This window comes from Ammodytes marinus, assembly GCF_949987685.1.
Source record: "Ammodytes marinus genome assembly, chromosome: 9".
NCBI lineage: Eukaryota > Metazoa > Chordata > Actinopteri > Uranoscopiformes > Ammodytidae > Ammodytes > Ammodytes marinus.
This window is the reverse complement of record NC_137213.1, coordinates 18,041,957-18,069,135: the sequence shown is the minus strand read 5'-3', so window position 1 is coordinate 18,069,135 and position 27,179 is coordinate 18,041,957. Positions and strand designations below refer to the sequence as shown.

The following is a 27,179-nucleotide window of genomic DNA, read 5'->3' as shown; positions in this document are numbered from 1 at the left end:
TTTGGTGCATTATTACTTTTTGAATAATGTCAAATTGAATAAAAAAAAGTTAGATTTCTACCATTGACTTACATTATAACGAAACTTTTTTTTGCCTCTGATTTCCCATTTTACTGCAGAAAACACAATGCAATTGGGTAAAATGAAAGAGAATAGTACATTTTATCACCTCTTTTATCATCAAAATATGAGTTTTTATGATGAAAACCACTCAGTAAAACTACAAAATAACATCTTTTATTTTTTTTTGTGAGTGTGTGTGTATGTGTAAGTGCGTGTGTGAAAGTGTGCTTGTGTGTGTGGCTTTTTTTGAGTTTACGAAATGGCATCTTTTTACACAAGGATTTCAGTTTATGTGATTTGAGTTCACACAGACTGACTCCTGGAAAATATTTTTTCACTTCAACCATTCTGACTAAAAAAGGTGTTCACTAACTACACATCAAAACCATTTTATTGTATTTTTTTTATTGGTTTGCAGCCATGAATTATAAAAGGATGCCGATTTGTTGTAAAGGGTCACCATAGAGGTCAGTGGGGGGGGCTAAAATGGGGCATTTTTTTATTGACCTTATTTTTACATAACTTCATCAAGTTTGCTACAGAGATATGGAAAATTACAGTCAAAATTTTTTTTCACTTTAATTTTAAGGTGGGGGTCAAAAAATGTCGTTATAATGGAAGTCAATGGTACAAATCGTGTAGTTAACGGTCCCAGTGTAACAAAAACATCTCACTCAGTCAAAATGAAGTAGATATGGATGAAACTCAGAATATCCAAACTTCATTGAAAAACACACCTCCTTACCAAATTTTATGGCTAGGGAACAATCACAGCCAAAATTATCCCAGAATTGCGACCCCAGATACACAAATTTCCACCACCAATAAGGGTTAAAGGGTAACTGCATACAATTTAAGTTTACTATTTACATTTAATGTGAAAAGGTTTAAAGGGCTCTTGCCTGTACATTTATTTGCATTTATTATTTTCTTTAAAGGTTTTTTATTAGTGCATTGGTACTAATTGAGTTTTTGAGACTGTGGATGAACAGTTAAGTTGTGCATATTGAAAAGAGAACTAATTAGAGGAAATATTTGAATACAAGAAAGAAAAAGCCAATTCACCATTCAACTGCTAAGTACTCAGGATCCTGTTGATTAGAACATTTATATAGTAACCTTATTTAATCATATTATACTTCCAGCGCCAGGAACGGGTTACACTATGACATCCTCATCAGCCTCTGTTGCATATTTTGTTTTGTACTAATTATCAAATGTAAGCATGCTAAACATAAGCATGTTAGCCTCACAGAGCTCCTAGCATGTCATTAGACGCATCGCCCTCATGCACAGACTGCAGAAATAAATGTCGGTGCACAGGAAACCTTATCATTCTACTTGCTAAAAAGCTAAATCAAAGTTGACATTTTTATTCCCTGTGACACTTGATATGATCAGGTTAGAAAAAGTATAATGCCTGGCGTCTGTCTGACTTTATATTACCAGCTGAGAAGTGAAGAACAGTGGATGGTGGAAAGGCGATATTTGGAGTCTAGACAGATGTCTGCCTGGTGCTTTGAACAAAAGAGAGTTCAAAGAGTTGGGCCTTAGCCACAAGCCAGTAAGTTGGTAGTAGGTTGTTCTCCCTTGTGTACCCGCACACGCTGCACCACTCTATCATTTCTCTCATGTGCCACCCCCCCTCCCCCCAACCCCCTCCTGTCCCCTCTGCTCAGTGCTCACACACACTCTCTCTCTCTCTGTCTGCAACCAGGAGTTTTCCAGTCTGCAGGCGAAGCTAAAAGTAGCCCTTCTCATACTCTCTATTGCCAGTCAGCACTTTTCCAGCTGAATGAAAAACGGTCTCTCGCTACACCTAAAACATGACCCTGCACCGGAGTTCACCGCAGATGAGATGAGATCAGTACTACTGTGCAGTCTCCTCTTGCTTTACTATAAACACCGGCCTGTTCTCACTCGGTTACCGTGCTTAGTAAACTCAATAATGCTCAGTCGTCAGCCCTGCTGCTGCTGCTGAGTAAAGTGGGATTGTGTTTATGGATCAGAGGGAGAGACTCTGGCTGCTGACTGTTGTTGGTCTGTGAATAGAGAAAGGGTGAGGCCGGGAGGAGACGGTAAGGGCCTGCACTCGCTCATTCTGTGAGAACCACCAGGGTGACATCACTACTTTCCCACCACCAGAAAAGAGAACTGTGGCTTCCCTGGTTCCTTTAACAGCCATTGCTTTGTAGTTGACACTGAACATATCATGATCATTTTGTTTACCAGGACAAAACAAAACCCCATAGAGTCTAGAGGACCCTGAGGATAGGATGTCATAATTCCTCTTAAATAATAGTGCAAAATAAATAATAATTGCTAGATTGCTTTTATCCGTTTCATATCAGGGTAAACTTAGTATCTGAGGATTTTGGTTTGTTCTTGGTTGAACAAGACAATACATTTGGAGATGTCACCTTGGACTCTTTAGAACTTGTGATGATAGGCACCTCCTTCACATAGACTTAATAACTAATCAGTTAATAAAAATAAAGAAAAGGGCATATTAATCAGTGATGTTTACTTTTATGTTATGACAGGCAGTGTATACAAGAGCATCAGTTGCATGCAAGTGCAGTCTACACACACAGTGAGGAAGATACAGCTAAGAGAAGCATAACAACCAGATAGTGTGCTTTTAGGAGGAACTATAATGAGACACACTGAGCTAAAGCACCACCACCCCAGAGCTGCAGGTATGGCCGCTGAGATAAGCAGAGCTGACGCGTGACGCAACCCCACCCAGGCAGGCCACTGGCTGAACACTCAGTACAAAGGGAATACTGGGAAATTCAGAGCTCTCTAAGCTGGACTGCACGGATACTTGATTTTGATTGGCTGAGGGGGTGTAAGCAAACGTTTCCAGAAAAAGCTACTACATGGTGTAAAAGGTTAATGGAAAGTTGTCTGGATTTCACATGCAGCAACTACGAATAACACAAATCTGTTTTTTCAGCATCACCATGAAAACATTTCAGTTGAACTTAAACCCTCATACAGTAAATTCTAACTTTCAAACTGCACAATCCTGTAAAGTCTATGGCTTGACACGACAGGATGAGGAAAAAAACTATCTAGCATACTGTTGCACAGTCCCACAGTGTCTAGACACAAGACTAGACCGGACCCATTTCTGCATGATTTCTAAATCCTAAATGCATGCGCAATTACTTGAGGTTCATTCCTGTCCAAATAAACTATGAATGATTCCTTGTTTTAAGCAAAGACTAGATGGCTGACAGACAAGCCTTTCTGCAGACAACCCAAGTTATTATGATCTCAGTTCAAAAACACTTAGCTACAAGTAAAGTCAGATAAGGGTAGCACAGCCATTAGATAGCATGCGCGGTAAGCTAATCAGTGTACTTAGACATGATGATATTCAGAACAGGATAGTGTGAACATACAGTGGTTGTTACCAAGGAGCAGAAGCATGCGTGTCAGGGACTCCGACATAATGACAGATAACAGTGATAACAGAGGGGACAGGCAACACTGTGGTATGCCAGGATTAAGCAGAGGCGAGAATTCACATGGGTAAATAATTCAATCTGTAGCCGGTAACAACGTGTAATTTATTACTTAACAAATGTTTTCTTATTTAAAGTTGAAGAGTAAAGGCCAGGACACACCAGTCCGACTCGTTCCGAGTCTTCCGACTACCCAAAAAATGGAGTCGCCGTTTCAGGAAGCTCCAGTCTTCCCGTCACGGCCAAAAAACACACCGAGACGACTGCTTATTTTCCGTACGCTCTGCGCTTGCGCGGGACGTAATATCTCCACAACAGCAGGCGGCGCTAATCGTGGCCCGAAAAAATACGAAAGCCGGAAATGATGGGACAGCTCTGTAGAGCATAAACATAGATAGAAATACGTATTTATATTTATGGACCATAAGAGCACAATTTTTAGCAGAGAGTGTCGAGCATCGTGTCGAGCAGTCAACAAGGGTTGATGCATGTGAGTACTCTCAAAACGAACAAACACATTAAAACGATGGCTAGCTGTTGTTAGCTGTTTGTGCTACCCGCCTCACTTCCGGGCTTCACTGATTCGCTAGCCCTCCACCAATCAAATTGCTCCAAATGAAAGACAGTCGGCTCAAAACAAGCCCGACGACCTCTACGTCGGCCGACGTCACGGCACACACCAAACAGATTCGTGTCCCGACCCCCTACCGACACTACGACGGCGATTATCTGGCCGGTGTGTCCTGGCCTTAATGGTGCAGCAGAGATTCATTGCACTTCATAAAAAACTTGCAGTTGTCCTTTAATTCTTTTCCCGAGCTAATAATTACTTTCATCTATGGACAGATGCACATGCACGGTCACTTGCTTTTGCAGAGGAAGTAATGGTGCATCTTCACACCATTAGAAATTAAAGCAGAACTTCTGTCCTTGACCTGTTTTTTTTCACCTATCTCTACGCACAAGTGAGTCTGGTGGTAAAGTATGTCTCCTGGATTGCTGAGGAGGACATTTGAAGCTAGCAGGATCAGCCATTATGTCGGCCTATCGTTGAGATTGCAGATTATCAGCTGTGTAATCCTAAATGTGGTGTGGCAGTGCGGTTTAAGTGGTATGTGGAATGTAGTGTAAGTGTAGTCTAGGCATATTAAGGTCTAAATGCCACCTGTAGTGGAGTAGAGTAGCAGGTCAGCCTAGGAGCAACATAATTGCTAGATAGTCAATGTAGGGAATCATGCTGCAGTTTAATGGCAAATGCATTACCATCCAAGGCATCACATTGGTTTAAGGCATTGAGGCTGCATGAATGTAACGTACCCAACCTTTGTTACATGTGATTCCTATTTCTTATGCCTAAAATCCGGTCTGCCCTCTAATAAGGCATACAATCCTTGCACACATTAAACAATGCATAACATTATACATTAAGAATGAACATCCTATGACAGTCTTGGGCTGGGATTTTACCATGTTTTCATATCAGCCGTCTTATTTACTGTGTAGTGCAGGTTGTCAAGAAAAGGACACAATGATTTAGCACTAAAATGCAAAACACCACAAGGGTCTTATTTACATTTTCAATGGGAAGACAGGGTGCAACTTCAAGAGGCACAAAGACAGACTGACATGTAGGGCAAAGGGTGACAGCAGTGACTAGGAGACGTTCCTCCGTTCCATTGATGTCAATCCTTCATTCCTTTCAAGGGAAAGGTCTGGAGGTAATGAGCCAATAATGTACGTAAGACTTTGTCGATGCCCAACAGGTATTCAGACACCACTCGTGGCTTTACGCACGGGATGCAAAACACCTGAGAGAAATACAAAAACAGACAGAGAGGTCAGCCAGCGCCTCCGTGACGTCATTCACAGCTTGGGTTTTGGACTAAAAATAGCCAACAGGTCTGGGTTATTGCTGGCTGCAGTTGAGCAGGTTTCAGCTAACAACTACTCCTACAGTAGCTAAGTATGACCAAACTGGATGCCAGCTGGGTATCGTCCAGATTAGCAAGGTCTCTGCAGTTTCCACTGAGGTGCCTATGAGCCTCTGGTTCCCCCAGTAATGGCCCATTATCAGGCCCAGAGCAGCCCAAAACAAACAGAGGCCTATGGCAGATAATGCCCTTCAGACGTCACTGCAGACGCACAGAGGCTGACATGCAGGAGACACGGGCGACCTAGGCAGTGAGGCTGCCAGGCAGCGTCTCTCTGCTCTGCCACTCGGAAAACAAACGGCATTGTTGTCACAAAAAAAAATGCACAAAAGAAAGCTTAGTGCAAGCCGAGCGGAGTTTGCTGGAAATGTACGCTGGGAAGGAATGAATGGTGGGGCTGTAGAAAAAAAGACGTGCATTTGTGACCGAGACTGCAAGAGAGATAAGAGTTTGTGTGTGAGGGAGAGGGAGAGGAAGAGGGAGAGGGAGAGAGTTCAGCTAAAAGCAAGCTGTGCAGCTGTGTGTATGTTGCATTTGGTTGCGTGCCAAAAGTCTGCTGCCGGCGACAGGAACGCCATAAAAACTTAAAGCTATTGTGAGAGGGTTGCCTTTCGTCTCTGTCCCTCCTGCCTCTGAAAGCTACTATTCATGACGAGGGCAGGGAGATACTGCACAATGGATCTGCATCACTCATCCAACACTGCCCTGCCTATATGGAACAATAAACAAACGTATTCAGTCTTTCCAGCCTCCACCCCTGAGCTGGTTCCACCACACGTACGTTATAGCACTGCAGCTAAGGTGAAAAAGAGAAGGCCAAAGGTCCGTAGTGTTGCTAGCTGTCCATCATGCAGCTCCTCCTCCCTGATGGAGATGTAGTGGGAAGGGTTCAACGACAGCATGTACGGCTGGAATAATTTATAACGGCTCGGACGTCACTCGGCTCATTAGAAAACAAAATGAAGGTCGTAAAGGAGGGTTGGTTTTATCAAGTAAAGAGGAAATGGGATTAGTCAGAGTAAGACAGGAATAGGGATGGGGTGTGTTGTGCATGTGTGAGAAATAATATTGCGTATGTGTATGAGTCAGAAGGTGCAAAGTCCATATTTGTGAGTGGATATTTAGCCTTTTATGATATTTAGGTAGGCACTGCAGACCTTATTGTTTAAAGCTATGATATTGGGTAGACACAATATGTGTCTATTGGCTTAGCTCAGTACTATTTGGAAAGTATATATTTGTGGAATCAGTCAATGGACAGCAGCTACTGATGCTGTTATACAGGACAGAGGGATTAGTGGTGGAAAAATGCAGACTGCCAGATTTCCTCTGTCAGGAAGGGGGGGGGGGGTGAGAGAGAGAGAGCAGATAGAGCTTTCTATGACATCAGAAAATAGAATATTAATATTACTCCCCGTTAGGAGGACACAAGAATGCCCTTAAAATAGATACAGTAAGTATTTCCGTTTCAAGGAATTACAGCATTGCTTTGAAGCCAACGTGGAGCCACTGACGTGTGCCTCTTCAAAGAATCTAAAATACATGTCAGGCCTCAAGTGGCTACAGAGACACCATGTGGAAACAACAAGAACTGGGATTGGTCAGATTGTGTTTTGGAATGCCAGGAGTGCCCTTCGACCATGAGACAACGTTAATCGAGCAGGTTGAAGAAGAAAGGCTGCAGTGATCTTCTCCTTTTCAGCGACACATGTCTAGAATAACCAGAACATAAGCATGGCGATTGCAGGCAGTGCTCTCTTATTTCTTATTTAGTGGTGGGACAAAGCAAACCCTTCCATTGTCGCTCTCTGTCACAAACAGGGAGAAAGAATGTTACCTCGGTCACTGTGAGGAAGTGAAGCACAATAACGGCCAGATCGCGTATCATTCATCCTTCTAATGTTGCGGCCACAAATGTTATCAAAGTGGGCTAACCAGTGCTGGCCTGTAACTCAAAACCTAGACCGTACAAATCTGGGATTGGACTGCAGTTAACCTTCCACGTCAAGTATTAGGGACGCTTTGTAACTCTGACTGGCACATTAGTGTAAAAAACAGTTGGAACATCATCATATGTGTATGTTTCTATGCGTAGATTTGTGCATTGATGTTCACAATTATTCTGTTTTACTACTGTGTTATTATTGAAGTTTGTCCATTGTTTTATATTGCAACAACAGCTATACCACTAATAAATACAAATCAGAGCGTGCATATCTCCCCGATTGCACCGCCAGGCATTAGTCAAAGTTTTGTTTAGCACCGCCGCTTTAGATCAGTGGATATTTGAGTAGCTAGACTTACTCTGGTCTGTCACTCTGAGGGTGAAATGTATTTGTCTACAAACGGTTGATCTTTGTTCCCTCAGTTCAGAGTTCAAAAGGCCAACATAGATAGTTTAGGTATCGTTTTCTCTCCGGAGTCTTTGCAGTTTCCCTTTCTTGTTCGACAACTTCGGAACTTAAGATAAGATACAGGGATCGCAGTAACAGAAGATTATGAGAGAGGTGAAACCCAAAACACCTTCTATTTGGTTTTAATAGCTCCAGAGTCATAAACTACCCCTGAGACGGAAGATTTAGTCTCTTTTGAACAATAGGACACTCTAAGGCCCTGTTCTCACGGTGAAAACGTGACAGTTTCCCCGTTTTTGGTTTAAAAAAAAAACCCTGTTCAGACACAATTTATCTGACATCTTCACTCGTACACATGTTTTCAGAGAAAACGGGACGAAATCGCTGTAGTAAGCATGCCATGCCAGCAGTTGGCGGTACAAGGTAGTAGTAGATAGCTTTTCCGGTACAATTTGATGCATAAAACCTTACTGTAACCGAAAATTAATGCCACTAACGTTCATAAAGCGGTTGGTGTAAGCTTGGGGTTACAAGTATTGTAAATTACAAGCTTTCTGTCCTCTTATTTCATCCATTGAACTCGTGAAAATAGAAGTCATGCTGGTAGTGAAGGGGCTTTGTGAGTGGCTATCTTTCCTGTTAGGCGTACGTCAAAATAAAAGTCAACTCACGTTTGTCCAGTGAAATGCTATTAATGTTTAGCCAGTGACATGCTTTTACTGTGAAGCCGTAGCCTTAATGCTCCTTTTGTTGAACAGTAACAGTAACTTAACCGCTGCGAACTATGGATAGTGTTTTTTAATGTAGAGAGCCGTGTCCCTGGAATATAGAAGCTACACACGTTTATTTTGCTAGAAAAACCGGCAGAGCACAAATCTTTCCCCAGACAAAGTGGCGCGGCGGTTGCATGGTATCAATAACTTACTAATAGACTATAGACTAAATTGGCGAGTGTTATATTTGAGCCCTGCACGACACTCTCCGCTGATCACAGTAATGGTGCCGCAGAGACACCGTGCATGTTATGTTGTCTTCTAACTTTATAACTCGCGTGTGGGTATTTTGACAGCAAATGTTATAGACTATGCATACGTGAAGTGGAGCCGTGACGTCAGCGTTATCAGGGGAAATGGTTTCGGTGTTTACAAGAAACCAAAACCGTTGTGTTTTCCAAAAAATCCTCCCTGGGAGTAGATCTCAAAAACTTGCGGTTTCATGCCTGCGTTTGCTGTTTTCATGTACATGATATAGTGCAACCGCGGGAATTTTTCCGCGTTTGCACCGTTTCGTGTTGCCGTGAGAACAGGGCCTAAGACACACTAAAAACAAGCCTCACAATGCTGAAAACAAAGAAGCCACTGGGAAACCCCTGAGCATTCCTTCCTTCAGCCTACAGGAAGCGTGGGATATCTTAAGGTGTGATGGACAAACAGTCACCCGGTCTCATGGTGTCTTTATCTAAAAAGGCACTGACTGCGTGTCGTTCAGGATCCAACCATCCACATTATCTGCAAGCGAGGGACATTTCTGAACAGACAAGGACAAGAATGACAGGCATGAGATTACCGCATGTGACCAGTGACAGTGACCACTCGAGACAAAATTGCATGAGGAGTATCCCACCCACACACACACACACACACACACAAAACAGGAAGGAGTTGGTGGAAAGTGTCTGTAGAAGAATGTACTGATGACAAATTTTCCTCAAGCTATATTGAAAAAATGCAACAGTCATAGTGATAGTTGCACATTTGTGACATTAAGGAAGCATTGACGCGGGTGCAAACAGTATTAATTAAAGAGGACATATGATACTTTTCGACTTTTATGACCTATAAACATTGTTATAATTATTTATAGTCATGTTTAACCATACTAGAGTATCAAGTAATTACGTACATGCATTTCGACATATTCCCTGCTGACCGTCTGGGGTGGCTATGCAGAGCACTAAAAACTATGGCAGCCGGTCGAGCCGAACTTGTTTAAATTTCCGGGTTGTGTCTGTCACGCTGGGGTCGTTTCTGTCATGTTGCCATATATGGTAATGCTGCCGCTCAGGCAAGCTCCTGCGGCATGCCCCCACCTTCCTTAAAATTTCCCGCTGCTGGAAGGAAGGTAACCAATCACAACGGAGTGGGGTTTGCAGCAGGGGGGGGAGGGGCGGAGAAGCTCAAAGCAGTGTGTAGAGAGAGAATGCTGTGCTCGCTAGGGTAAGAGGAAGAGTGTCCCGAAAATCTACATAGTTTTTTGTGATGTGATTCGTGTCAGGTTGCTCTATAGCAGTTTTTAACAAGAAATGAAGACCAGAAAAGTAGTATAATAGGATCTCTTTAAGTTAATCTCAACTGATAAATTGCCCATTCCAATCTGATCAGGAGCATACGTTTATGGCTATATTCTTCTTACAATGAATGAACTCTCCAACTATTTACTGTGCAGGTGACTGGTTTATGAACCATTTACGATGTTGAAGTTCCTTCAGTGCCGTGTCAGGGCAAGGCCAGGAACAAGGTCAGGACTCAGGACAAAAGGCCAAGACCAGGAAGAATGACACTCAAAAAGGGACTGAAAGCATAACATTTCATTGTATTGTTCAGAGAGAAAAAAATGAGGCAAATGAAATGGACTTTCCTGTTATTGTTAAAACTTTCAAGCATCTTTGTGTTGTCCAATGTGGAAAGTCCCACCTATCTGACAACAATGTAGAGGAAAATGTATGCGTGTATTATGAGTTATTCCCTGATTAATTTATATTTGCACTTGTCAATATAAAAGATCCAATTAAAGGAGCATTACAGTGATTAAGTGATACTTTAATTTACTTACAAGACTTACAAGAGACATATTTAATCAAAACTGAAGCAGTAGCGGCTGAAACTATCCTGATTTTTTGTTCCTCGCAAGAGTCAAGCTCAACTCATGACTGGATCATTCATTTCCCATTGTGCAACTGGATGACATCTTTAATTAGACACCCCCTGCCATCTTAATGCCCGCTTCTTTCATACTCCACACCTGGAGGCTTTCCGCTAACAAGACAACAAGACTCAGTCGTGCTGTGTGAGGCTTTACATACAGTAGCCAATGCAGTGGAGCTGAAATTCTAACGGCTGTGTGCTAATTGCTCACAATGACTATACTGTACAATGATTATCATTTTCATCATCTAGCTTAGCATTTTAGCATGCTAACATATTCTAATTAGAAACAAACACAATGTACAGCTGCAGTTTGTGGGATTAGAATTCATTTTGTATACAATCATAAACCGGGTATAATGTAAGTAATACATAATAGAAAGTATTTTGTCACTTTGTAAAGGAAATTTTGACCCGAGAGACATAACTGTGTGTACCAAATGTCATGATAATCATCTAAGTTATGGCTAGATAATTCAGTCAAAAGTTAGTGGAAATCGTGACCTCTGGTTAAAGAGGAAAAGTGGAGGAATTTAGGATCACCAAAGTCATGAGGCCTCATCCTCTGTGTAAACCATAGATGCTTTTGCAGAACTTCATGGCCATCCATGATCAGTGGTATAGATATATATATTCTGGACCAAGTGACATGCTGTGTTTAGTACTTCTTGTGACCAGTAAACTGAAGCTAATGTGTTATATTGGCAGCAATCCCCTCAAAGGAGTACAGTTCATACAAGGACAAATGTACATATTGCAATGTCAGAAAACCCAAGCAAAACCCCCAAAAGAAGAGGAAGCAAGCAACCCTGATGTAACTCAAGATGTTGCACGATTTGGCATTCAATGTGAAAACAGGGAACATACAGTAACTACCGATCATGCTGTTTAATGTCAAAAGTAGCCTACTTTTGGTTTTTCTGCCCTTTTACAGTGATGGAAGCGCAGGTTACATCAATTAATAAAACAATATTTTTCGAGAGTGACAAACTAATGAAACTAATCAAATTAAAGCCAGTCCAAAAGATTCAGTCAGTGTCATAACAAGACATTTCAGACAGCGAGTTCAAAGTTCAAATACATCAAAAAAAATAAAGGCACAGACTTTCAGACAGATGCATGACTTTAACACACAGACTGCTTTATAACCCCCCACCCCCCCCCCCCCCCACACACACACACACACACATACACACACACAGAAAGGGGTCTGAGCTGTTACTATTAATCAGAAACCACATGAATGGCCGCTCCTCCCTCCAACCACTGCGACTCAGTTCATCTAACAGTTTCAAAGACTTGTCAGGTCGAGGAAGAGTCTCACCCACTGGGTCACACTGAGGCCACTTCCTCTGCAGCCCACCCCCAAATCCCTTCACAAAATGATGGCTGCCTGCCTCCTCCATATCCTCCCTTCATCTCCCTTACTTCCTCTCTCTTCATGCTCAATCCATTTCTCAGCACGAGCCGGGGTCACTGGGTTCACCTGCCTCATTTATACAAGTAGTTCTGTTCAATGTTTTACAAAAGAAAGTCTGCAGAATGAGTAACAAAACAGTCGATACAGGATATTTAGGACTTTCTGCCAAAAGGTCGCACCGCATAGTAGAATCTAGAAAAATCTTAAACAAAACTCTACTGTAGCCTGTAAGTCTTTAACATAAAGACATGTGTGTGCACAGAGATGTAATAATTTTTTTCCTCGAAATGGAGTAAGTATGAAATGCTTGAATTGCAGATTCTGAGGCTGATTGCTTCTAGTGAGGAGAAAATGCTACACAATAAGATAACTGTTTGGTTTTCCAACAACACGCCTGTGGATATAGGGAACATTGCCTGTTTGTTATAGTGCAGAGAGGTAACACCACAAGTAGCCAATGTACGAGAAGCAGTCCTCCTGTGACAAAACTTGAGACCTTGCTCCCACGTGCACCAGAAGAGCAGAGAAATGATTCAATAAATCATAGTCAAAGTGCAGCTCTCCAAACGTGCGTCAATTTGACCGGGTGTGAATGCGGCACCTGATTTCAGTGACTTGAGGGCACACCAGGGGCCTCATTTATAAAGGTGTGCGTAGAAACCTTCCCAAAACATTGCGTTCGCACAAAGCCAAGAATGTGCTGCGCAAAAAAAAAGTTGAGATTTATAAAACTGTGCGGCGCACTGTTGCACGCAATCTTCCCTTTATAATTACCCACCTGCGGTGCCGGTGAATTGTGCGCAGACGATCTCCGCCCCGTGTCCTCCCACTTCACCTCCCAGTTTCATTCCACAATCTTCCATACATGGCGAATGCTAAATAGCTCCTGAATATGGTGACGCTCTTAATAAGCACGGCATCTTGACTGACATGAGGGACTGACAAGGGAGGCAACCGGCAGCAAAGAAAGCGACTGGGAAGGAAGAAAGCCCGTGCCATGCCCCGCTGTAACTGGCACACAAAAACACACGTGCGCTGATCACATATCATGATTGGCACAGTCATTACAGTCTTTGTCAAGCTGTTTTGCCCAACTTTGTACTGTATGAAATATCACGTATTAGCGAACCTGTAGGACTATATGTAGGCCTATATAAAATGTGTTGTGAGAAGTGAAATAATGCATTAGCCTGTAGTCTATTCCAAAGCATTGTTTCCCTTCCGTGAGATCTACACATTTCCAACAACGTCAGATTATAGTTTAAACTTCCAGGGTAAGTTGTTATAGGAAATAGATGCATGTAATAATTTGCTAAATTCATAACATGATTTTATCTAACGAAATATACAGTTTTAATTACATTTTTTGGCCTTAACTTTGTACAAAACTACTTTTTACACACAGCCTAAACACTAGCCTAGACTATTTGCTCTCCGGCTGGCCACTCACGGACACACCTCCCGACGTATATGATATTATTATAAAGTAGAACTATAAGATTCAATTTAAAAATATAACCAAAACATGTATAGACCTACTTGATGAGTAAATCAACCTAGATCATTACTGCATGCCAAAGACAACAGTACCCTATATTCGCAACAATAGGTAAGCACATATTTTTGATTAAATATATCGGGTGCCAATGCGTTTCACAAGGATATGTGTGTTTTTCCGATGACGGAGCTTTATTTCGTGGTGTTGCCATTGAGTGTTGCTGATTCCCCGAGTCAGGAAAACCTTACGGAAGCTCTACGCATGGTCAAAAGTTGGCGTGGGAATACGCACACTTCTCCGCAAATAATTATTTTATAAATACCACCGTTTTGCCACCGCACATTTGACCGCACATTTCTGCCGTTTACACAAGGTTTTTGTGCACAGCGAGCTTTATAAATGAGGCCCCTGGAGTGTGGACTAGGAGACAGGCAGCAGTTGTCAATGATCTGGGACACCTGTTTCTGCTGGTTTTAGACAGAGAAACTTAGTGTGGTGGCCAGACAAAAACTTTGGGGCCCGAGTCTACGAAAAGGGTGGGGTGCAGTTTCTGATCTGAAACGGCAACATGTGCGAGCGCAGACACTTGTAGATGATCCCTACTCCTTTGCCACAGGTGTCGGGTCCTTTTCAGAGTCCCGTCCCGGCTCGGCCTCAGTGACGAGGCACACACACACTGGCCTTTGTTTGGGATGCCAGCAAAGTTCCCCATGGACTCATAAAGGGCGCTAAAAGGACTTAAAGAATCCATCAAAGCGACACTCTTTTCTACAGCCCATTCTCTCTCTCTCACACAGACTCACACACACCACACAAATATAGGCGTTATGAATGATCAATTTGTCATTGGAGTTGGAATGCATGCCGCATGCCTCTGCTGCATCTTAACCTTTCGTCCAGTAAGTTTAAAGCAACACTGGACACTTTCAACACATACATACGTCAGGACTTGTTAGCATATTATGTTTCAAAAGGAATTCAAATCCATTCCTCTTCTGAAAGGTACCTGCTGCTCTCTCCCCCACTGACAGGATATGTCCATATTTGGGCTTTGGTCTTATGAAATGCTGTGTATGTCTGAGGAAATAACATAAGTGATGATGAGGGTTTGTGTCCTTACAAGAGGTGTGTCTTCCTGTGAGTGGGAGTACTCCATAGCGAATTAGGCCCAGTCCAACCAGATGAAAGGATTTTCTCTTTGCACTACATTCCTACACATTCCCTCATACAGGAAAGGGTTCAGACTTTGAAATACCAGGTGATCACGTGGACAAGGCATGCATGGGGAAAAGTGTGCATAGGGTGCATTACATCACCAGAGTGAGAGGTCATTTGAAAGGACGAATAATTATGTTGAGAAAGTTGTTAGTTCTTTTTCATAAAATGTAAAGGTTTCAGTCTGTAAATATTTGAAATATTTCTATATAATGTCTGATTGTATCTTTATCAACAGCACTCTAAGCATTGTATCTGCATTAGGGCCCGACCGATTTATCGGCCGGCCGATTATATCGGCCGATTATCGCATATTTCGGAATTATCGGCATCGGACGTTTTTTTGCCGATTTTTTTTTAAGCAATCATATGTGAAATGTATTGCTGCCCTGGAGGTAGCCTAAATGAATAGCATTAATGCTATAGCCTATTTACAGCAGCAGCAGGTGTGTTGTAATACATTGGATTAATTTACACTTGACAGTTCCCCCTGACACCAATAGCAGAGGCATTGGTCATCGCTTGACTGTTAATAATAATAATTGATAGAATTTATATAGTGCTTTTTTGAAGGTCATTCAAAGACACTTTACATCATAGAGAATCATACATGTAGAAAAAGAAAACAAAATACAGAAAAAAGTAAAATAAGGTTTGAATTGGAGTCAGGTGTCATTATGCTTCCTTAAAGAGGTGAGTTTTGAGTTGACTTTTGAATGAGTTTATTGAGTCTGAAATGCTGATGTTTGGGGGGAGGGAGTTCCAGAGGGTTGGGTGCACAATGTCTGAATTTAGACATATTTGTTACACTTTATTTTTTTAGACAATGCGTATTGCAATAAAGAAAAAGTTCCTGGACATATTTTCAACAGTAAAAGGTATATATACACTCAACAAAAATATAAACGCAACACTTTTGTTTTTGCTCCCATTTTTCATGAGATGGACTTAAAGATCTAAAATTCATTCCAGATACACAATATTACCATTTCTCTCAAACATTGTTCACAAATCTGTCTAAATGTGTGATAGTGAGCACTTCTGCTTTGCTGAGATAATCCATCCCACCTCACAGGTGTGCCACATCAAGATGCTGATCTGACATCATGATTAGTGCACAGGGGTGCCTTAGACTGTCCACAATAAAAGGCCACCCTGAAATGTGCATTTTTTTGCTTTATTGAGGGTCTGGGGACTCAGAACCAGTCAGTATCTGGTGTGACCACCATTTGCCTCATGCAATGCAACACATCTTCTTCGCATAGAGTTTATCAGATTGTCAATTGTGGCCTGTGGAATGTTGGTCCACTCCTCTTCAATGGCTGTGCGAAGTTGCTGGATATTAGTGGGAAGTGGTGCACGCTGTCGTATACGCCGGTCAAGCACATCCCAAACATGCTCAATGGGTGACATGTCCGGTGAGTATGCTGGCCATGCAAGAACTGGGACATTTTCAGCTTCCAAGAATTGTGTACAGAGATCCTTGCAACATGGGGCCGTGCATTATCTCGCTGAAACGTGAGGTGATGTTCATGGATGTATGGCACAACAATGGGCCTCAGGATCTCATCACGGTATCTCTGTGCATTCAAAATGCCATCAATAAAATGCACCTGTGTTCTTCGTCCATAACAGATGCCTGCCCATACCATAACCCCACCACCACCATGGGCCACTCGATCCACAACATTGACATCAGCAAAGCGCTCACCCACACGACGCCACACACGCTGTCTGCCATCTGCCCTGAACAATGTAAACCGAGATTCATCCGTGAAGAGAACACCTCTCCAACGTGCCAGACGCCATCGAATGTGAGCATTTGCCCACTCAAGTCTGTTACGGCGACGAGCTGGAGTCAGGTCAAGACCCCGATGAGGACGACGAGCATGCAGTTGAGCTTCCCTGAGACGGTTTCTGACAGTTTGTGCAGAAATTGTTTGGTTATGCAAACCAATTGTTTCAGCAGCTGTCTCAGTGGCTGGTCTCAGACGATCTTGGAGGTGAACCTGCTGGATGTGGAGGTCCTGGGCTGGTGTGGTTACACGTGGTCTGCGGTTGTGAGGCCGGTTGGATGTACTGCCATATTCACTGAAACGCCTTTGGAGACGGCTTATGGTGGAGAAATGAACATTCAATGCATGAGCAACAGATCTGGTTGACATTCCTGCTGTCAGCATGCCAATTGCACGCTCCCTCAATGCTTGTGGCATCTGTGGCATTTTGCTGTGAGACAAAACTGCACATTTCAGGGTGGCCTTTTATTGTGGACAGTCTAAGGCACACCTGTTCACTAATCATGATGTCAGATCAGCATCTTGATGTGGCACACCTGTGAGGTGGGATGGATTATCTCAGCAAAGCAGAAGTGCTCACTATCACACATTTAGACAGATTTGTGAACAATGTTTGAGAGAAATGGTAATATTGTGTATCTGGAATGAATTTTAGATCTTTAAGTCCATCTCATGAAAAATGGGAGCAAAAACAAAAGTGTTGCGTTTATATTTTTGTTGAGTGTATATTTAAGGGTTCAAAAAAGTAAATTTTTCAATATATATTTTGGGGATTTTTTTTATCGGCCGATTTAATCGTAATCGTAATTTTTCTCTGAAAATAATCGGCATTGGCACTCCAAAATCAATATCAGTCGGGCCCTAATCTGCATGTCGGATCATATAGTGGGCTGTCAGCCCTGTGTGTTGAAGACACTCTGCATGTGACGGTTACTATAGAGTCTTTCCAGTAAATAATCCAGATAGCAACATGATCTACACCGGTGCACTCACACTATCTCAGCTAGCAAAACAAATGACTGGAAACGTCTCGCGTCACAGCAGGTGCAACAAAAAACAATACACACAGACAAACACCAAGCTCTCTCTTTCTCTCTCTCAGAAAATGTTCTCCCTCACACACAGTCACAGGTTCCATCTCTCTCAAAAATGTCTCCATGAATTACTAGGTAATTACTATGTGTAGGCCCCCTAGCTGTGCCAGAGTGACAGAGGGTGCATGTGTGTGAGAGAGAGAAAGAGATAGTGTGACAGACAAAGGATACTGGGGGTGGATTATCAATAGGTAGGGAAACAGGTGATGCAGGAACGTTTGATTTCATCATGTGGGGCAGATATAACTTGTGTTAACAAGATTTACACACAGAGCTACAGGTACTATCACTATAGCAGCCAATTAAATTTTTTGAACCACTGAACCAGCCAGCGACTAGAGGAAGGCAGGGTGCAGTCAGAGTGCACCACTATGTGGCAAAAAGAAGGTACTGCTGAGAATTACAAAGTTATTGGATAACTTCAAGATCCAAAGTGCTTTGTTGTTATTGATTGACTGTTTCAAATATAACAGGCAAAACAGTCGACCGTCCTTTCAAGCTAATTCATATTCATTAAATATGTAAATGACTAAGTAAGTTTTAAGGCTGTTAAGAAACCTATCACACTGAGCCCCAGTGCCTACCTCTTGTTCTCCATGATTTGAGGGGCTGCCTTTAAAGAATGTAAAATACTTCAAACACACACACACACACACACACACACACACACACACACTCGCAGCTCTCATAAAAGTAACACTTACATGTCAGTTGTGATTTTGATTAATAGATTAATCATTCAACAAAAATAATGGAAAATAGGGAAATAGGCAATATCCAAATTTGAAGTGACAATTTTTTTGTTTGTTATTGCGAAGTTCTTCATTCATGCTGACGAGCAGCCAGCTTGGCTCATTTATTAACCTTGACAGACTAAGGGGCAGTTGCTAATTTAACCTCAGATCAGCATCTACGAGGAACTTCAACCTTGGAAACATCTTGCACTCTAAACATACCTTACTTATCTGCTTCCTTCTCTCCGTCCAATCAGAGTTTGAGGATGAACAGCTGTTAAAGCACAGTTATGTCAGCGAACTAGGGCCTCGTCAACGAAACAAAGTGTTGAAACAGCCTTTATTTTTTAGATTTGGTTTTCGATCACGGAGATGGCTTTATAGGCATAGACCTAGCCTACTCATTGATTGTAATCCAGGATATTTGCTGTCAAAATCAACTAATATCTACTCACTATTCGCTACCTGTCCGTAGTGTGTGTGCGCGCTGACAAAGTCGGGTGTTTACACCATGGACCTACACACAGCCGCGGCTCAGTTGACGGCGACTTAAAAAAGCTTGTTCAGAGCCAGCAGCCGCCCAATACGTTGCGGAACGAAGTTTCGGACAATGGCCCAGGCCCACACAGGCCTTCGCTCGGAGCTTAAATATCGCTGTGTTTAGTATAAACATAAACAAACAATCTCCAAACGTTCTCTGGAGATAACTTATCCCATATTTAAGGTTTTATTCTACAATGAAAAAAAAAATGAAAAAAATGCTCTTATCTATAACAATGTGCAATAGCTAAGGTAAGGTGTAAAATAATGTACAGTATGATGCATGCAGCATGTGCATTGTTCAGAGAAAAAACTACTTCCTAAAACTAAAAGATAACTCACCTGCAAAATTACAAAAAGGAAGACTGACTCAAGATGGCGTTGTTGAGTTGACATGTTAACAGTTAACCCATAGCTACCATCATATTTAGTCCATGAAAGAAGCATACCATTAATGCAGTGCAAAAGCATGAGCACATAATCCACACACTGGTTTCAATCTGTACAAAAAAGCATGTTTTCCTTTAGAGGATTGGATTTCTGCCATAGGTCCCAACATGCTATCAAAGGCCCTTAGCGCTTAGCAGACAACGGCAAGTCATAACCTACTATAGGCATAGGTCATAGTTATTACTCAAATGTCCTTTCCCCCTCCCAAAAAAAGCCAGTGAACGCAACACAACTGAATAGGGTCCTTTAATGTTTAACTGTTAAACCCTCATAACAACTTGAAGAATTTACTCTACTCAGTATGCAATGGTAAAAAGGAGTCTCCATATCTTAGTACATTTAAAGGTGCTCTATGAAACATGTTGTGTCAGAGAAGTACACATATCCTAAGGTATATTATCATAACTGAATAAACAACATTTCCTCACAGGACAATTGGATACCTGGAACAATGTTTGAATATAAAAGAATACGTTAAAAGTTCCGTAACCCCAAATGAATGACTGCTGGCTGCCACTAACGTTCATGAAGCTTTTGGTGTGAGCGCATGGTTACAACAAGTATTGCAAATTACAAGCTTTCTGTCCTCTTTTTCAGTTCGTAGAACTCGTGAAGACTAAAGACATGCTGCTAGTGACTGGTGATGTAGAATGCCATGTACCGGGCATTACCGGTTGCAGGGGCCAAAATGCACATTTGGTCTATTTGTTTATTGTTTATTTTGAAAAGTCACGCACACTGTTTTGGTTTATGTCACTTCCTTTTGATTGACACATGGGTGTGGTTTAAACTATATACCTGGGCACTTGTGGCGGGCGGGAGTTAAGAGACAAAGGGGGTTAGTGGCACACCTGATTACATTTTTCTGTTTACCGTCAAGCAACCGTCAAACTATCGTCAAACAACCGTCAATTACAGCAGTTTATCTTTTCTTTATTTGTTTTCAATGCCCTCGTCATGTTTTCATTCATCAGTTGTCATTCTGCCTTCATTTATTAAATTCTCAAACTATACTCATCAACGGACTTGGAAATTGATTGACGCGTAACTGCCTGGAGCCCACTTAAGCCTCTTCGCGGCCTTTATTGGAAAGCTGTCGCTATACCGGTGGTGACACGGGTTTATCAGTCGCTAGAAAAGCCGGCAGAGCACACATCTTTCACCAGCCAAACTTGCAGGTGGTCTCAATAACTTACATTATGCCTAAGACTATATTTACCGACATCTGGCGAGTGTTATATTTGAGACCTGCACAAGACTCACCACTGATCGGTTTATGTTGTCTTCTGTGACTGAGTGGAGCCGTTATGTCATCGTTATCACAGTGAACAGCCCTTCTATTTAGTATTAACATGGTGACGCTGTTACATTTCAAAAGATTCCACTCTGTAATCTGGTTTCAAAAGTTTATGTTTTCAGTCCACGATGTTATCGTGTAAATGAATGGCCCGAATTTTTAAAATACTTTTACGTTTGAGTTGAAAAATTCAGTGTGTAAAAAGCCCCTTAAAATTACATGTAGAGTAATATTTTGTAAACAGGCTATGAAAATGTAAACAAATCCTCCTTCCCTGAAACTTCATAGTGCACCTTTAAATGCAAAACATCATGAGAGGAAATACAGCCATTGAATAAAATCCTGAACTTCATAGGAGCTTTGAGAGAGCTCGGAGGAGGAAGCTGTGGTCATAAAGCATTCCATGGTTTCTCCTCCCGCGTGTAAGGTGGCTCCTTGTTTTCCACTTTTCTGTCTGTTCACTGTCTCCTCCGACTCAGATGGACAAACACCACTACAAAAGCACTGCACAGCCAAAAGAAAACTGTTAAAAGCTTCAGAGCCACAACGATGAATCACCTTAAAAACCTTTGACACATGTACCGGAATGAGGGGAGATCACATCTGTTCAGCTACCTTTCTCACCTCTCTCAGATGGTTGCCAGGACAACATTTCCTGCTTGGCTTGACGAATGAACATCTGAGTGAGATGTCGACCTGATTAATACGCGTCCTGAGCACTAACGGCCCCTTACTTCCTGAAACCATAAGCGACAAAATCTAAGTTTGTGCTGTGACAGTTCATCCTACGTGGCGTCTACTTTATAAACTCATTAGAACAGACATACTTGAACCAATATCTGGGAAGATGTTTCTGCTTTAAAAAGGAGATATGTTGGAGTCGGTCTGTTTTGAGCCAATAAAATAAGGATCCAGCAATGCTTGGTATTTCAAGAAAGCAAAGTAATTGCTGTTGCCAAACCAACAGATGGGTGTGACTCTTTATCCACAATGTTGCTACCATTCCTCCCAGTGCATTTGCCCCTGGGTAGGGTGGAATTTAAGCTAACCACTGTGGGTATGGCCTCGTGACTACTCACACACACACACCCTTTCTCCAGCAAGTCTTTAGGAGCTACAGTGCATCTTTACACACCTCTGAACTATAAAGTGATGCATTCCTGATGATTGATTGCTGACAATTGTCCAATACAACCTGACATCCTAAAGAGACAGCCACCAATGTTACCACTTTTGAGTAATCTCTGGCAGTTGACAAATGAATATCATCTCACGCCGTATCACATTGCCTCACATTGCCAAACCCTATCATCAAAAACCTGAACGTTTGCATCAAGTGGTTGCTCAAATTTGTCATCTAGTTCACATTTTGGACAGTTTTAAGGCATTTAAGAAAACTCTTGACATGTTAACGGCTGCCATTTGTAATTATTTTCAATATCTATGTCTTTATCAATGATTTTTGTTGATCAATCTATAAATTGTTTTGCCTATAAAATGTCAGATATAATTGTAAGATGCGTGAGGTGACACTATATAAACAATTTAACATATGTAAAAATCTATGACTGCAACCAACAATTATTTGTATTGTTTCTAAATTCATCTTTTTATCTATCAAATGTCAGAAAATAGTGAAATGTTAGAATTTTCTGAGAGCACATGGTCACATCTTCAAACCGTTTGTTTCATCCAATCAACCAACCCAGATATTCCGTCAACTATCACATACAGGTCCTTCTCATATAATTAGCATATTGTGATAAAGTTCAATATTTTCTGTAATGTACTGATAAACATTAGACTTTCATATATTTTAGATTCATTACACACAACTGAAGTAGTTCAAGTCTTTTATTGTTTTAATATTGATGATTTTGGCAAAAAAGTAAAGAAAAACCAAAAATCCCTATCTCAAAAAATTAGCATATTTCATCCGACCAATAAAAGAAAAGTGTTTTTAATACAAAAAAGTCAACCTTCAAATAATTATGTTCAGTTATGCACTCAATACTTGGTCGGGAATCCTTTCGCAGAAATGACTGCTTCAAAGTGGCGTGGCATGGAGGCAATCAGCCTGTGGCACTGCTGAGGTGTTATGGAGGCCCAGGATGCTTCGATAGCGGCCTTAAGCTCATCCACAGTGTTGGGTCTGGTGTCTCTCAACTTCCTCTTCACAATATCCCACAGATTCTCTATGGGGTTCAGGTCAGGAGAGTTGGCAGGCCAATTGAGCACAGTAATACCATGGTCAGTAAACCATTGTGCAGGTGCCAGGTCTTGTTGAAAAATGAAATCTTCATCTCCATAAAGCTTTTCAGCAGATGGAAGCATGAAGTGCTCCAAAATCTCCTGATAGCTAGCTGCATTGACCCTGCCTTTGATAAAACACAGTGGACCAACACCAGCAGCTGACATGGCACCCCAGACCATCACTGACTGTGGGTACTTGACACTGGACTTCAGGCATTTTGGCATTTCCTTCTCCCCAGTCTTCCTCCAGACTCTGGCACCTTGATTTCCGAATGACATGCAAAATTTGCTTTCATCCGAAAAAAGTACTTTGGACCACTGAGCAACAGTCCAGTGCTGCTTCTCTGTAGCCCAGGTCAGGCGCTTCTGCCGCCTTTACTGGTTCAAAAGTGGCTTGACCTGGGGAATGCGGCACCTGTAGCCCATTTCCTGCACACGCCTGTGCACGGTGGCTCTGGATGTTTCTACTCCAGACTCAGTCCACTGCTTCCGCAGGTCCCCCAAGGTCTGGAATCGGCCCTTCTCCACAATCCTCCTCAGGGTCCGGTCAACTCTTCTGGTTGAGCAGCGTTTTCTGCCACGCTTTTTCCTTCCCACAGACTTCCCACTGAGGTGCCTTGATACAGCACTCTGGGAACAGCCTATTCGCTCAGAAATTTCTTTCTGTGTCTTACCCTCTTGCTTGAGGGTGTCAATGATGGCCTTCTGGACAGCAGTCAGGTCGGCAGTCTTACCCATGATTGCGGTTTTGAGTAATGAACCAGACTGGGAGTTTTTAAAAGCCTCAGGAATCTTTTGCAGGTGTTTAGAGTTAATTAGTTGATTCAGATGATTAGGTTAAGAGCTCGTTTAGAGTACCTTTTCATGATATGCTAATTTTTTGAGATAGGAATTTGGGGTTTTCATGAGCTGTATGCCAAAATCATCAGTATTAAAACAACAAAAGACCTGAAATATTTCAGTTAGTGTGCAATGAATCTAAAATATATGAAAGTTCAATTATTATCATTACATTATGGAAAATAATCAACTTTATCACAATATGCTAATTATATGAGAAGGACCTGTATATGTCAAAATAAAAGCTAGTCATTTGAGAAAATAAATCAATGACAATTAAACAGTTTCTGATTAACTAAAGGAGGAAGAAACAACATACACTTTTCGAAATTCACTCAGCCCAGTAAGGAAGTTCACTTAAAAGACATTGAAGCAAGCGCGCACAGGCGCGCGCGCACACACACACCAACTCCTAACTTCAACAACCTCTAGTCTGTGCTATGAAAGAGCTGCGGGGGAATCCACAGACTGCACTACTATGAGGAAACAGATCCTGGCTGACTAGGTGAGGGTCGGACGGCGGCTGCCCGATCGAGTCCGGCAGCATTCTGTGCCAGAGCAAAGGTATTACAGCATTGGTTACAGCTGCCTGCGTGTGCCAATTCCCACGTGACCCCCCTACAGTCCAGCCATTGTTTCCAGAGTTATTTAACTCATACGGAGACAGAGGAAGGGTATTAAATATCCATCCTCCTCTCAATCATCAAGACACAGTGAGCTTTGTATCCTTTTTCTATTGAATCCAATATCTTTTGCATTGAGCAAGACAATGTTCCTGTCTGGACCACCTACTGTAGCAGCCCCCACCCCCTCCCTCATGTTACTAATCAAATTTACATGCATCACACGTCACATTAAATCCTGCCAGGAGCAATCCGGGCTAACAGTCAAACCATTGCAAATGCAGCCCAGAGCGAGAGAGTGAGAATAACGTTATTAATTGCATGTAAAAAAAATATATACGTCATTGATTGTGTTTTGATTTTCCTATTAGTATGTTTTGTACACGTGACATCTATCTATTGCATGTCTGTCCATCCTCCCTGATATTTCTCAGTTTTTCCCTGTTATAAGCTGTGTGTGGCTTTTTGTGATATTGATGGGTAAATCAACTGATTTGACTTGATTATAAGGATTGCATTGATGTTTAAAGGATATCTCAAAAAGCATCATTGGAATTGGACTGTTCTCTCCATCCGGATAAGAGGAGGAAATGAGAAGTTGATACAGTATTCATTGAATACAGGGGGTACTAGTGTTTGTTCCAATCCAGACAGACAACTCTATGAACAGATCTGACAGCATTAGACAAGGCGGCTGTATGTCGACGTCACCATCTCCATTTCTAATGAAACATGATACATTTTCTGACCTTTTGACACCTTTTTACGTGTCAATTTTGAAAAAGGCAGTGACACAATAAAAAGATGATTGTTGCATGTGTGTCCCTTCACCATTCATTCATTTGGAGGCTCTTCCTCTTGGCTGGTGTCCTTCATAATAAAAAGTAAGGCACCTTACATCGAAACCACCTTACATCGTGTGATCCTCAGCTTCCAGTGTGGGCCCTTACTCATGTTGATGGGTGTTGAGAGGAGGCTTTGATGGCGCTGAATGGGGTACTAATGAGTTGGCCTTATCAATGGCCGGTCTGTTTTCTGTCCTCCTAATGGCCATGGACCATCTACCGAGCTGTTGATGCTGCATGTAAACATCTCTTCCCTGTTTCTGTTTGTGTGTTTGTGTGTGTGTGTGTGTGTGTGTGTGTGTGTGTGTGTGTGTGTGTGTGTGTGTGTGTGTGTGTGTGTGTGTGTGTGTGTGTGTGTGTGTGTGTGTGTGTGTGAGTGAGTGAGTGAGTGAGAGGGAGAGAGGGGGGCTCCTTAACATCTCAACGGGTTCATAATCAAATTGGTTCATGTTGGACTACACTGGCAAATGTTGCAAGCGGTTACTTCTTGCATAATTGACTATAGTTTGAGGGAAGTGACTGTTTTTTAGGCTACATGGAGCTGTTTTTACTGCATGTGATAGCAATTTGCTTTCCAAAATAACTCATTATGTGGCAAACACAGTAGGTGGGGCCTGTAGGGAATAATCAAGGCAGAAGGCCCATACACCAGCAACTGTGCAGCTATCAACCTGTTGAACACTAAATTCATGGTGATCCTCATGTAGGCGTATGTGGTCAGTGGAGCCACAGACAAGCAAAAGGAAACGCAGTAGTAGTAGGTAGGCTATAGCCTAATTCACTGTGGTGTCATTGGAACAGTTGCATAAACGGATGAAAACTATGAAAGCTGGTAGCAGTGAGCAGTAAATATGATAGGCTATCTTTAGTAAAAACAGACCGAGACCCAACTGTTGCTTCAGGTTAAAAAATAAAAGTGCCTTATATGTCCGCAGTTATTGTGACAGTTTGTCGACACATGGCGGTCTTACCTGGCCCGGGGAGCGTACAGTATGGTCCAGCCGTGTCTCCTTTCACTGAAGCCAAACTGTATCCGTCAACAGACTGGGAGGAGACCTTTCCCTTTGCTCTGTCGCTCACCACCGCGCAATGTCACAACTCCGCCAGCTTGTTTACACCATAGACTGTGGAAAACCAGCTCTCACTGGCGACTTCAAAGCTGCCGACTCGAACCGCTGTCACTTTCCGCTGACGGTTGGTGTTAATGGTTAATTGTTGCTGACTTTTTCTCCCCCTTTCCCAGCACTAACAGTCTCCCCCCTCTCCTTTCCTTCTTTCTCCGCCGCTCGGACGCTTCGCGACGAGAACATCCGAGTTCAGTCGGGAGGAGGGGCGGACCCGGGCGGACCCGACCGAAACACTGGCGGATGTTCACCAGCGTCAAGCTAGCTCTTGTTCAAACACAACTTCCGGGAGAGATTTTCAAAATAAATCCGCTGATGAAATTTTAGAAAACTTTGTTGAGCCTATTGTAAGTTTGTGTTTAAACTTTCTTCATTGAATGTGTTACGAGATGTGTTTTTTTTGTCATTTATGTGATTTACTAGGCCTACATAAATGTTCCCTTTGGGGATAAATAAAGTAGGCTAACATATATTTTTATCGTTCTATGAATCTATCAATACCTCTAGCTAGTGTGTGTGAAATGTAGACTACATGGTCTGTAATTTATAGGCCTATTATTGTACGTTGTTATTCTGGTCTATTATTTTACTTTATGTTATATCCCATACAATGTTATAAATATGTTAATATGATGTAGCCTAGTATTAAACAATGTACTACAAAAAAATGTATATAGCTTTACATTCTCTACATATATCCTACCT

At 42.0% G+C, this 27,179-nt stretch overlaps 1 protein-coding gene across 1 annotated transcript in view; it reads right to left on the bottom strand.

Moving 5' to 3' along the window:
• The window catches only part of gng12a (guanine nucleotide binding protein (G protein), gamma 12a), a 35,703-nt gene extending 9,046 nt beyond the window's left edge, over positions 1-26,657 (bottom strand). Inside the window, exon 1 of the mRNA XM_080033812.1 lies at positions 26,322-26,657. The gene's annotated coding sequence lies outside the window, so the exon portion shown is untranslated. The remainder of the gene's footprint in view (positions 1-26,321) is intronic.
• Positions 26,658-27,179: the final 522 nt, after the last annotated feature.